This window comes from Ornithorhynchus anatinus, chromosome X1 (assembly GCF_004115215.2).
Source record: "Ornithorhynchus anatinus isolate Pmale09 chromosome X1, mOrnAna1.pri.v4, whole genome shotgun sequence".
NCBI lineage: Eukaryota > Metazoa > Chordata > Mammalia > Monotremata > Ornithorhynchidae > Ornithorhynchus > Ornithorhynchus anatinus.
In genome coordinates, this window is record NC_041749.1 from 1,172,004 (window position 1) to 1,184,506 (window position 12,503).

At 44.7% G+C, this 12,503-nt stretch overlaps 1 non-coding gene across 1 annotated transcript; it reads left to right on the forward strand.

The window, feature by feature from the left end:
* Positions 1 to 11,636: 11,636 nt before the first annotated feature.
* Positions 11,637 to 11,774, forward strand: LOC114806862. Its single transcript, XR_003754918.1, has one exon. It is a non-coding gene; the product is annotated as a small nucleolar RNA SNORA7 (small nucleolar RNA).
* Positions 11,775 to 12,503: the final 729 nt, after the last annotated feature.

Genomic DNA, 12,503 nt, shown 5'->3' on the forward strand with positions numbered 1-12,503 from the left:
AACAAGTACCCTAATTTTTTTTTTTTTACTTCCCCACGGGACAGCATTCGCTCAATAAATACCACTCACGGGCTGGTCCTCGGAGCTTTGTTGAAAATTGAGGATGATCTAATCCGGCTACACCTGCCCGTCTAGTGCTGGTCACTCCCCCCGGTGTCCGCTCTAGTGCCTCTCTGGCTTCGGGACCCTGCCGGACCCCGCTGCCCTCTGAGGGGAGCAGAACATGCTGACGGACCCGAAACACTGGACAAGTAGGAGCTTCTCCCGACCGGGCCGAATCCTGTCCTCATTAGCGGGGAAGATTAAGGAGCTTGAAAAAGTCAAGTGCCTAGTAGCTTAGACAATGCCAGAAGCTGCTCGTCATAAGTAGCATCGGATTTAGGGGCAGAGGGCAAACCGTGGCCAGCGTGGGAGAAACAGACACAATGACAGGGTCCGAGAACACTTAATTACAGGCTGCCCACTGGAGAAGCATTTTGGTTGCAGCTGACAAATCAGGAAGCTGACAGACAGTTCCAGCATAAAGAGAGATCCTATAGGAAGTACGGTCTGGACAATGGCTGCGAAAGATAAATAGTACTGCTGTTCTTTGGGGTAAGCAACAGGTGAGAATCAAGATTGATCAGGACACGTGATTTGAAAGAGTCATGCATAATAACTCTTTCCAGAAGCAGCATGTCCTCGTGGATAGAGCAAGGGCCTTGGAATCAGAAGGACCAGGGTTCTAATCCCGGCTCTGCCACTTGGGCAAGTCACTTCAATTCTCTATGCCTCAGTGTCCTCGTCTGCATAACGGGGATTGAGAGTGTGAGCCCGAGGTGGGACAGGGACTGTAGCCAACCTGATAAACTTTATCTGCCCCTGCATTTAGTACAGTGCTTGGTGCATAGTAAATGCTTAACAAATAGCACAATTATTATTATTATTATAATGTTGGTATTTGTTAAGCGCTTACTATGTGCAGAGCACTGTTCTAAGTGCTGGGGTTGATACAGGGTAATCAGGTTGTCCCACGTGAGGCTCACATTCTTAATCCCCATTTTCCAGATGAGGTAACTGAGGCACAGAGAAGTGAAGTGACTTGCCCACAGTCACACAGCTGACAAGCGGCAGACCTGGGATTCGAACCGATGACCTCCGACTCCCTAGTCCGTACTCTTTCCACTGAGCCAGGTTGCTTTCCGCCTGGCACCTCCAACTCGAGATTTCCAAAACCGAACTGTTCATTTTTCCCCCTAACTAAGCCCGCTACTCACCCCCGGCCCTGACCTTTCTACCTCAGTCCATGACACCATCATCCTCCCCATCCCAGAAGTGTCCAACCTTGGGGTCATCCCGGACTCTTCTCCATCATTCACCTCTCACATCTAGTCCACTGTCAAATCCTACCAGTTATCTGTGCCCAACATCAGGTCCATTCCTTCCCTCCAACCAAACTGCCTCCACCCTGTTACAAGCTCCAGTCTTGGCTTGGCTAGATTAGGCTGTAAACTCCTCTAATCCATAAATTTCTTGCTGGCTGGAATCTTCATTTGTTCATTCAATAGTATTTATTGAGCACTTACTATGTGCAGAGCACTGTACTAAGCTCTTGGAATGTACAAATCGGTAACAGATAGAGACAGTCCCTGCCTTTTGACGGGCTTACGGTCTAATAATAATGTTAATAATGTTGGTATTTGTTAAGCGCTTACTATGTGCCGAGCACTGTTCTAAGCGCTGGGGTAGACACAGGGGAATCAGGATGTCCCACGTGGGGCTCACAGTCTTCATCCCCATTTTACAGATGAGGTAACTGAGGCACCGAGAAGTTAAGTGACTTGCCCACAGTCACACAGCTGACAAGTGGCAGAGCCGGGATTCGAACTCATGACCTCTGACTCCAAAGCCTGTGCTCTTTCCACTGAGCCACGCTGCTTCTCTAATCGGGGGAGACGGACAGACAAGAACAATAGCAATAATAGAATCAAGGGGATGAACATCTCATTAAGACAATAGCAATAAATAGAATCTTGTGTACTTACTGCACTGAACTGGGCCGCCAAGTGTTTAATTCAGTGCCCTGCACTGAGCAAGTGCTCCTCTCCTTAAACCTAACCCTCATAAATATGACTGATGGATTGACTCCTCAGTTGGTCTCTCTTCTTCTCCAAATCCTGCACTGGTTCTCTTTGTCTCTTTGCATCGGAGAAAAACTGTTTACAACGGGCTTCAAGTCTCTCCCTCCTTCCTCCTCTCCTCAAAGTCTATTCCCTAGCTGACTGCCTTTGTTCCCCGGAAGCCAACCTTTTATCAGCATCTCACTCCAGACTCTCCCACTTCCATTCTCCCACTCGCACTCTTTGCCCAGCTAGGAACTCCCTCCCCAGATACTCCCTCATGCGACAGACCACGGCTCTCCCCACGATCAAATCCCTCCTAAAATCCCACCTCCTCAACCAGCTCTCCCCTAATTTCCCATAGAGTCCTTTCAGCCAACATTAACTCTTGTGAATTTACACATACCCTCCTTAGTACTCACGAATGCATACATACTCATTTTGACAGTGTTGTAAACATTTTCATGTTATGCTTGTCTCCCCAGAATGAGCACGAACCCCCTGTGGACAGGAAATGTGTTACTTTGTTATTCCGGACACTCCAAATACCTTCTACAGTACACTGCACGAAGTGGGTGCCCAATAAATATTTCTATTACTACTGCTAATACTTCTTTTGATACTACTATTATGTTAAAATCATTTACAGATCGGAGGGAGAAGGAAAAGGGGATAGAGAGATGAAGGCAAATGGACGGACTTTTTTCCCTCATTCTCCCAAGCACTTAGTTCAGTGTTCTGCGCGCAGTAAGTGCTCATACAGTACCTTTGATTGATTTATCGATTGACTGAGTTTCACAGTCGCCATTTCCATTCTTTATGTGGGAGAATCTCAGAAGGGGATGACAGATAATTATGTCACGTGCAGGTGGTTTCTTCTCTAAATTTGCCGCTGATGCCATTCTTTTCTTGTGACCTGTCACCCCCTCTACACTTGTCTCTGTTCAGCTCTGTTGCATGAGCCTACCGTACTATCTTGCTGACACCAAGTTCTGGATGAATCATGAGTTTAATCACATGTGTTTTTGTTTCCAGTAAAATAGTTTTGATTTGCTGGGATTTTGCACCAATGCCTTGCAGTCTGTGAAAGCTGACAAGACAAAGGGTTTTAAGAAAGACTAGTTGAAATGTCCATGATAAACAATTAGTGACTGATGACACACCAAAATCCTGCCCTAAATGATCTGTCTCTATCTTCTTTTTTTCCTACACAGCAAAAGCGGGAATCTGACAAATCACAATTCCACTTTATACTCTGGTAACAAAAGCTTTGTCAGGCAACCTCAGGGGTTTTTGAGATCTCTCCCTTGTCTCAGGCCTTCCACGTTTGGTTGGATCATGTGTTTTCCCCTCGAGAGTGTCCGGAACATGCATTTTCCCTGCATGTTTGGCTGTAACATGTGTTTCCCCCTCATGTTTGGCTGGAATGTATGCCTACCCTGCATGTTTGGCTAAAAGGCATGTCTCCTCTGCATGTTTAGCTGGAACGCACAGCTAACGTAGGGAAGGTCCATCTGAGCACAGTGATATTTGTTAAGTGCTTATAATCTATGCCGAGCACCGTTCTAAGCCCTTGGATAGATACGAGGTAATCGGGTTGGACACTGTCCTCGTCCCACATGGTGCTCACAGTCTTAATCCCCATTTTACAGATGAAGTGCCTGAGGCACAGAGAAGTTAAGTGACTTGCCCAAGGTCACACAACAGAGAAGTGGTGAAGCTGGAATTATAACCTACGTCCTCTGACTCCCAAGCCTGTGCTCTGGCCACTAGGCCATACTGTTTTTAAGGACAAGAGCTTGTCGGTCAACCATGCATCCCTATGTCTGAAGGAACGGTTGTGCACATGCCTGTAGTATTGGACTCTGGGTGAGAGCTGCAGTGAGAGTTTTCCTTAAGCATGGAGTTCTGCGAGAACACCTCCCACAGTGCATTCTGGGTGAGCAGGGTGGGCCTGGACAGGAGCTAATCAAGGTTTTCCTTAGGCACGTTAGCCTTCAAATCACAGTCCTGAGGCTGCCTAAAGGTGTTGAACCCAGTGGGGACAAACCGTCCCTTCCCTCCAACATCACACCCCTAACGCTGCACTCACCCATCCACTAGTTACTCGGCCATCCGCCGTCGAGCAGAGGCCTTTCCTGACCAAGCCCTCGTTTCCTCCTCTCCCACTCCTTTCTGCATCACCCTTGTACTTAGATTTGCTCCTTTTATTCACCCTCTCTCACCCCACAGAATTTATGTCCATATCTGTAACATTCATCTATATTAATATCTGTCTCCCCCTCTAGACTCACTTTGGGCAGGGAACGTGTTTATCGACTCTGTTAGGGGTCCCAAAAGCTGAGTATGGTGCCCTGCACACGGTAAGTGCTCAATAAATGATGTTGATGGTATTTGTTAAGCGCTTACTAGGTGCAAAGCACTGTTCTAAGCACTGGGGGGATACGAGGTGATCAGGTTGACTCACATGGGGCTCACAGTCTTCATCCCCATTTTACAGATGAGGTAACTGAGGCACAGAGAAGTTAAGTGACTTGCCCAAAGTCACACAGCTGACAAGTGGTGGAGCTGGGATTAGAACCCATGACCTCTGACTCCCAAGCCCAGACTCTTTTCAGTGAGCCACCCTGCTTTTCAATAAATATGGGTGCTTGATTGACCCGCCCACAGCTTGGCTACCTCCATGCGCCTGATGCTGCTGCTGCCACTGCCATTCATTCATTCATTCATTCATTCATTCATTCATTCATTCGCTCATTCATTCAGTTGTATTTACTGAGCATTTACTGTGTGCAGAGCACTGTACTAAGCACTTGGAAAGTACAGTTCAGCAACAGAGACAAAACTTACCCAACAATGGGCTCACTGTATAGAAAGGGGGAGACAAACATCAAAACAAGTAAACAGACATCAATAGCATCAATTTAAATAAATAGAATTATAGATATATACACATCATTAATAAAATAAATAGAAGAATAAATATGTACATAGACACACAAGTGCTGAGGGGTGGGGAGGGGGGTAGAGCAGAGGGAGTGAGTCAGGGCAATGGGGAGGGGAGGAGGAGGAGTAGAGGAAAGGGGGGCTTAGTCTGGGAAGGCCTCCTGGAGGAAGTGAGCTTTCAGTTAGGCTTTGAACGGGAGGGATGCGTACTAGTTTGGCGGATGTGAGGAGGGAGGGCATTCCAGGCCAGAAGTAGGATTTGGGCCCGGGGTCGACGGTGGGACAGGCGAGAACAGTGGGCTCCTGTTGCTGTTTCTGACTATGGTCAGTGAGGACTGCACTGACAGTTGCATTGGATTCACCTTCCTCCTCCTGTGACAAGCAGTGGCATAGTACTAAGCCCTTGGAAAGTAGAATTCAGCAATAGAGACAATCCCTGACCACATCGGGTTTACAGTCTAGAAGGGGGGAGACAGACATCAAAACAAGTAAACTGACAATAAATAGAATTATATATGTATACATATATATATGTGTATATATATATGTATATGTACATATATATATATACACACATCAAAATAAGTAAACGAGCATCAATATAAATAAATAGAATTATAGAATTACAGATATATACCTATATACATAAGTAATGTGCGGCGGGGGGAAGGGCAAAGGGAGTGAGTCGAGATGATGCAGAAAGAAGGGGAAGCTGAGAAAAATCAGGGCTTAGTCTGGGAAGGCCTCTTGGAGGAGGTGAGCCTTCAGTAGGGTTTTGAAGAGGGGAAGAGTGATTGGTGGATTTGAGGAGGGAGGGCGTTCCAGACTAGAGGTAGGATGTGTATCAAGGGTCTACGGCGGGCCAGGTGAGATTGAAGCAGAGTGAGAAGATTAGCACCAGAGGGCCAGAGTGTGTGGGTTGGGATGTAGAAGGAGAGCAGCGAGGTGAGGTAGGAGGGGGCAAGGTGATGGAGAGCTTTGAAGCCAATAGTGAGGAGTTTTTTGTTTGATGCAGAGTTAGTTCGTTGATTCATTCATTTGATGGTATTTTTTGAGCGCTTACTGCGTGCAGACCCCTGTACTAAGCTCTTGGGAAGTACAATTCAGCAACAAATAGAAACAATCTCTGCCCACAGCGGGCTTACCGTCTAGAAGTGGGGAGGTTGATAGGTAACCGTTCTCGGGCTGCTCTGGATGTGCTTTTGTCGGGCATTTACTTTCCTAAGTACTCATCCTTTCTTCTTTATACTTTCTCTCTTTCCTTTTTAGTTTTTAAAGGATGGGAAGGACAAGACCCTAGGATTTAAACCCTTTTCGTAGGCCCCCAAGACATGGATGACAATGACGCTATAAGGATGTGTTCTGGCTGTCTGGGACTTTTCTAGGTAATTGGTAAAAGTGTTTCCCATAAGAAGATCAGTGAATCGGTCAACCAGATTTCTTGAGCACTGACTTTGTGCAGAGCACTCTACTAAAGGCTTTGGTGAATATAATATAAAAGAGTAAGTGAAGATGATCCCTGCCCACAAGCAGTTTTCAGTTTAGAGAAGAGTGTGGGGTGCATCTAATAAACACCCCAAGTTTTCTCTTACTACAATCCATCCCTCCTACTTCATTCCTCTCATTCCAGCCCATTCAGTGCCACTCACTGTTGTTCATTCATTCCATTGCATTTATTGAGTGCTTATTGTGTGCACAGCACTGCTCTAAGCACTTGGGAGAGTACTCAATAACAATAAACGGACACCTTCCCTGCCCACAGTGAGCTTACAGTTGAGTAATTCACTCCATGTGAGTCAAGTTTCCATTTTTCCCATTCACCAGCTTTTCTGGGCAATCACTCCAGGAAAACAACATTTGAGGTATTACACTCTAAATAGTCACCTTGTGAAGATATGACTGACATAGAAAAGATTTCACGCACCATCGACTCCTTGCTCTTGTCTGCAACTCCCTTCCCCTACGTATCTGACAGGCCGGCACTCTCCCCATCTTCGCAGCCCCACTGAAATCATAGTAATTAATTAATAATCTACTCCAGGAAACCTTCTCTAATTACCTTCTCACCCCAATACCCTATTTTCCCTCCCTACTGTCTCTCAAACTTGAGTATATATATATATATATATATATATATATGCCCTTATGTTTGGTTGCTTCCCTTCCTGGTAATTTATTTTAATGCCTGTCTCTTCTATTAGAATGTAAGTTCCTTGAAGGCGCAGACTGTGTCTACCAACAGTATTGTATTCTCCCAAGCACTTAATGCGCTGCTCTACACAAAGTATGAGCTTAATACCATCTATTGACAGATTAATTTTCTTTTCTGCTACAGATTATCCTTCTAACAATTTCAGTCAATTGATCATATCTATTAAGTGCTTACTGTACAAAGTGCTTGGGTGAGTACAAGGTAACACTTGATAGACACACTCCCAGATTACTCTTTCTCCTTCAGTTTTAACTCCTTTGTTCATTTTCTCTCATGCTATATTTCTCCCTATTACTCCCATTTATTGTTAACTTTCAATACCCAATTTTACAGACATTATTAAATTTTGGAAGGGAGTAAGGCAGAGCAACTAACACTAGCAATGGACATTTCTATTGAGTCACAAACAAGGCATTATCTGTTCTCATTGCTTAGGTCATTGAGATCATTTCTCTTTAATAGATTTGGATGGAGAACGGGGAGGAGATGGAAGAAACGAGTAATATTTCCATTCTGGTCTACATCAGCTCCTATAGGCACAACAGCTCTTACATAAGATTCTTTAATTTTCAAAGACAATGGCACTGAACTAGGAAATGATTATCCTCCATTATTCTCTGAGATAGATTTCGAGTGTTGTCACTGGCATGCAAGTTGAGAAGTCAGTAGGGCAGAACAAAATGGGACTTTTTATAATGATAGGTTGGGCCAATATGTACGAAACATGGCTATCTATCAAAATGTAAGCCAGAATAGGGTTGTGCAGAGAACAGAACAGTAGAATCCTCCCTAGCATTTTCCTTATTTGAATCTGAGTTCCCAAGAAAGTCAAAGTGCTGTTGTCATGCATTCTCAAAGGCAGTAACATAATTATCAAAAAAGCCCCCTAAAACTCTATTGTTACTTCACACTCCACATGCTAACAAAGTGCAAGTTGTAATTATCATTATCATTACTATCATGGTGGAATTTATTAATCCCTATTACATACTGGTGTAGAAGGAATACAATCAGATCAGACACAGTCCCTGACCTATACGGGGCTCACAAAGGGAGGGACAGGGAGGAAGGTGAGGTGCCATGATGATTCATTTGTCTTTCCAGAAATTTGAGGAATGTGTATCATTTCCTGTGTAGTGGAAGAGAACAATGACATGCCTTGTGCTCCACCAGAACAGGCAGGGAATGTGTTTTATTTTCCTGAGCTGAATTATGACGGTGTGAAGTGGCAAAAGCCACTGCAACTGTTTGATCGCTGCTTTGTGTTATATTGAGAAATTGCTGCCCAAACTACATTTAATATAGGCTTATTTGCTATAATTTATTCAGCTCCCCATAGATAATCCTACATCACAAATGAGTCCAGAGCATAAAGACAAAATGACCTGATCTGCCTCAACAGATCTCATAAAAACAAGATTCTGCTGAAAACTCATCTACAACATCCAGCCCTTTGAGCCAGAGATGGTGGGAGGACCCCTGGGTGGGTGGTTCCTGGAAATAATACCCACACGGGCAAGGTTCACGCAGAACAGTGTTCATATTTTAAAGCTTGGAAAACACAGTTGCAAATATGAGGAGCATCGTGGCCTAGGGGAAATGGCATGGGCCTGGGAGTCAGAAGACATAGGTTCTAATCCTGGTTCTGCCACTTGTCAGCTGTGTGACCTTGGGCAAGTCACTTTACTTCTCTGTGCTTCAGTTTCCTCATCTGTGAAATGGGGATTCAATCCCTGCTCTCCCTCCTACTCAGCCTGTGAGCCCCATGTGGGGCAGGGACTGTGTCCAACATGACTACCTTGTATCTATCCCGGTGCTTATAACAGTGCTTGACTCATAGTAAGAACTTAATACTACCATTATTATTGTTATCTTTATTATTATTACAGACATCAGTTCTGGGAAGAAGTTCACCAAAACACCAATAGTTTTTTTTGTTTAGAGTCTGCCTCAATTCAGAAAATTCAGGGAATTTTCCCCTATTAAGCCCAACCTGTCAGCCCAATCCACAATTCCTTCTATTAAAAAAGAAATACATTAATGATTTTATCTATTTGTACATACTGTCATCATTCAGTTCAGAATATTCACTGAGTGCTTATTGACTGCCGAGCACCGTACTAAGCACTTGGGAGAGTACAGTATATTAGAGGTGGTAGACATGATCCCTACCTATAAGGTGCTTACAGTCTAGATGGGGAAACAGACATTAAAAATAATTCACAAATAGAAGAAATGGCAGAATATGAGGATATTTCTTCAGTGCTGTGGGGCTCGGGTGAGTATCAAAGTGCCTAAAGAGTACAGATCCAAGTACATAGGTGAAGCAGAGAAGATGCTCAAATGGGTGGGGAAATGAAGCATTAGTCAGCAAAGGTCTCTTGGAGGAGGTGTGAATTTAAGAGGGCTTCAAAGGTACTGTGTGACCTTGGGCAAGTCACTTAACTTCTCTGTGTCTCAATTACCTCAACTGTAAAATGTGGATTTTAATTTTTTTAGCTAAATTGTATTTGTTAAGCACTAAGCACTTATATGCCCGGCACTGTTCTATGTGTTGGGATATATACGAGGGTAATGAGGTTGGACATAGTCCATGTCCCACATGGGTCTCACAGTCTTAATCCCTATTTTACAATTAGGGTAACTGAGGTACAGAGAAGTTAAATGATTTGCTCAAGGTCACACAGTAGACTAGTGGTGGAGCCGGAATTAGAACACAGGTATTTCCAACTCCCAGGCCTGATCTCTAAGCATGAGGGCATGCTGCTTCTAGTGGATTAAGACTGGAATTGGATTAGGACTGCTTCTTTGAGATTAAGACTGCAAGCCCACGTGGGACATGAACTGTATCCAGCCTGAATATTGTGTATATACCCCAGTGCTTAGTACGGTGCCTGGGACGTGGGAAGTTCTTAACAAGTCTTGTCTTATGCTGTCGAGTGGTCTCTGACCCACAGAGACACCACGTACACATCTCTCCCAGAATGCCCCACCTCGGTCTGCAATTGTTCCGGTAGTCTATTTATAGAGATTTTTTGGTAAATATCTGGAAGTGGTTTACCACTGCCTTCTTCTGCGCAGTAAACCTGAGTCTCCACCCTCGACTCTCTCCCAAGCCGCTGCTGCCCAGCATTGTGGAGTTTTGACTTGTAGCAGATTGCCTTCCACTCGTTAACCACTGGCCAAGCTAGAAATGGAATGGGTAGGCCTCTGCTTGACTCTTCCTCCTGTAGTTGAGACTGGTAGACTATGGGAAGCTCTCCAGGTATGATCCTGAGAGGGAGCTTTACAAGTACTCAAGTACCATTAAAAAAAAAAAAGATGAGCAGAGTCGTATTCTGTAGGATATGAGGTGGAGGGAATTCCAGGCCAGAGAGAGAATGTTGGCAAAGCATCGGCAGAAAAATAGACAAGATCTAGGTACAGTGAGTAGGTTGGAACTGGAGGAGTGGAATGTGCATACTGTGGACAGCAGACTGTCAGCCTGACATAAACCCTTTCACATGCACCCCAAGTACTTACTGAAGTGCCCACAGGCCTTGGAAGTTCTTTGCAGATTTTTGTTGACTGACTCATGCAGGTGAATTTGGAGCCCAGAAAACTCGAAGTTATTTGCTCTAAGTCAACCAGAGCAGAGCTATAGAACCCAGGCATCCTGACTCTCTCAGCTAAACCTGCAGCACACTTCAAATATAAACCTTTCTCCCTTGGATTTCTTTGGTTTGTCTAATGCCTTCAAAGAAATCACCAAACTTGGGGAAAATTTGCAATTTCCTTTTAGGGATATTGCAGAACTAGTGAACTTTGGTCCAGGTTTCTTCATGGAAGAATGAATGACTCAGTTAAGTTTCCGTCATGAATGATTGGGCCTAGAACAATCAAACCTGAGACTAAGCTTGCTTTAGCTTCATAAAGAACCCATGCTAAGATGAACTGAGTCCAAGTTTCGGGCTTGTTACTAAACCAGAAGTGCTGTGAGTTCTGCCTGGTTTCAGATTTCACTCTGACTGTTTCCCGCTGCTCTGGAATAGAAAGATAAGGAGAATGGCAATTAAACACCCACTGCTTTCATATACTTCCATGTCCCCCACTTCTCCCTGCCCAATACAAACAATCACAGATATATTCTTAGCCACTTCAGAACACTGCGTGGCTCATCCAGTAAAAGAAATCTTCCCGAAGACTCAGTAATAACCCCGGCAGCAAAGCTACATAATTTAATTGAATCAGTCAATCAATCGATGGTTTTTATTGAGCGCTTACTGAATGCAGAACACTGTACTATTGGCTTGAGGTAGTGGTAGAGTAGGTTCTAAAGGCACTGAAGTCATCATCTTTCTGGATCTAATCAGTCCATATACACTGACTGATCTCTTAGGCCCCTCTCAGGGTCACGCCGGGAGAGTTTCCAGTACTCTACCAGTCATGACTACAGGAGGGAGAGTCAAGCAGAGTCCTACCCATTCCATTCCTAGCTTGGGCAATGGCTAGTGAGTGGAAGGCAATCTGCTACAAGTCAAAACTCACCCGTGCTGGGGAGCAGCAGTATGGAAGAGAGTCGAGGGCAGAGACTCGTTTACTGCGTTGAAGGGGACAATGGTAAACCACTCCTGTATTTTTACCAAGAAAGCTCTATGGATACGCTACCAGAGCTATTGCAGATTGAAGTGGGGTGTTCTTGGAGAGATGTGTCTATGGCGTCGACGACTCGACAGCAGAAGACAACAACGGATCTCTTAGGATGACCATGCCTTCTACTTGTACGGAGTTTGTTTCTAACAGCCACGAGAAGTGTTTGGCACCTACTGCATATAAATAATGATGATGATGATGATGGTGTAGTTGAATCTTCTAGACTGTAAGCTCATCCTCTAGACTTTAAGCTCGTTATGGGCAGGGAATAATAATGTTGGTATTTGTTAAGCACTTACTGTGTGCAGAGTTCTAAGCGAAGGGGGAGATACAGGGTAATCAGACAGTCCCACGTGGGGCTCCCATTTTTAAATCCCCATTTTTACAGATGAGGAAACTGAGGCACAGAGAAGTGAAGTGACTTGCCCAAGGTCACACAGCAGACACGTGGCAGAGCTGGGATTAGAACCCACGACCTCTGACTCCCAAGCCCGGGCTCTTGCCACTGAGCCACACTGTATGTGGTACTCTCCCAGGTGCTTAGTACAGGGCTCGGTACAGAGTAAGTGCTCAACAGATACCCTTGACAGAACAAAGGACTGAGCAAATCAGGG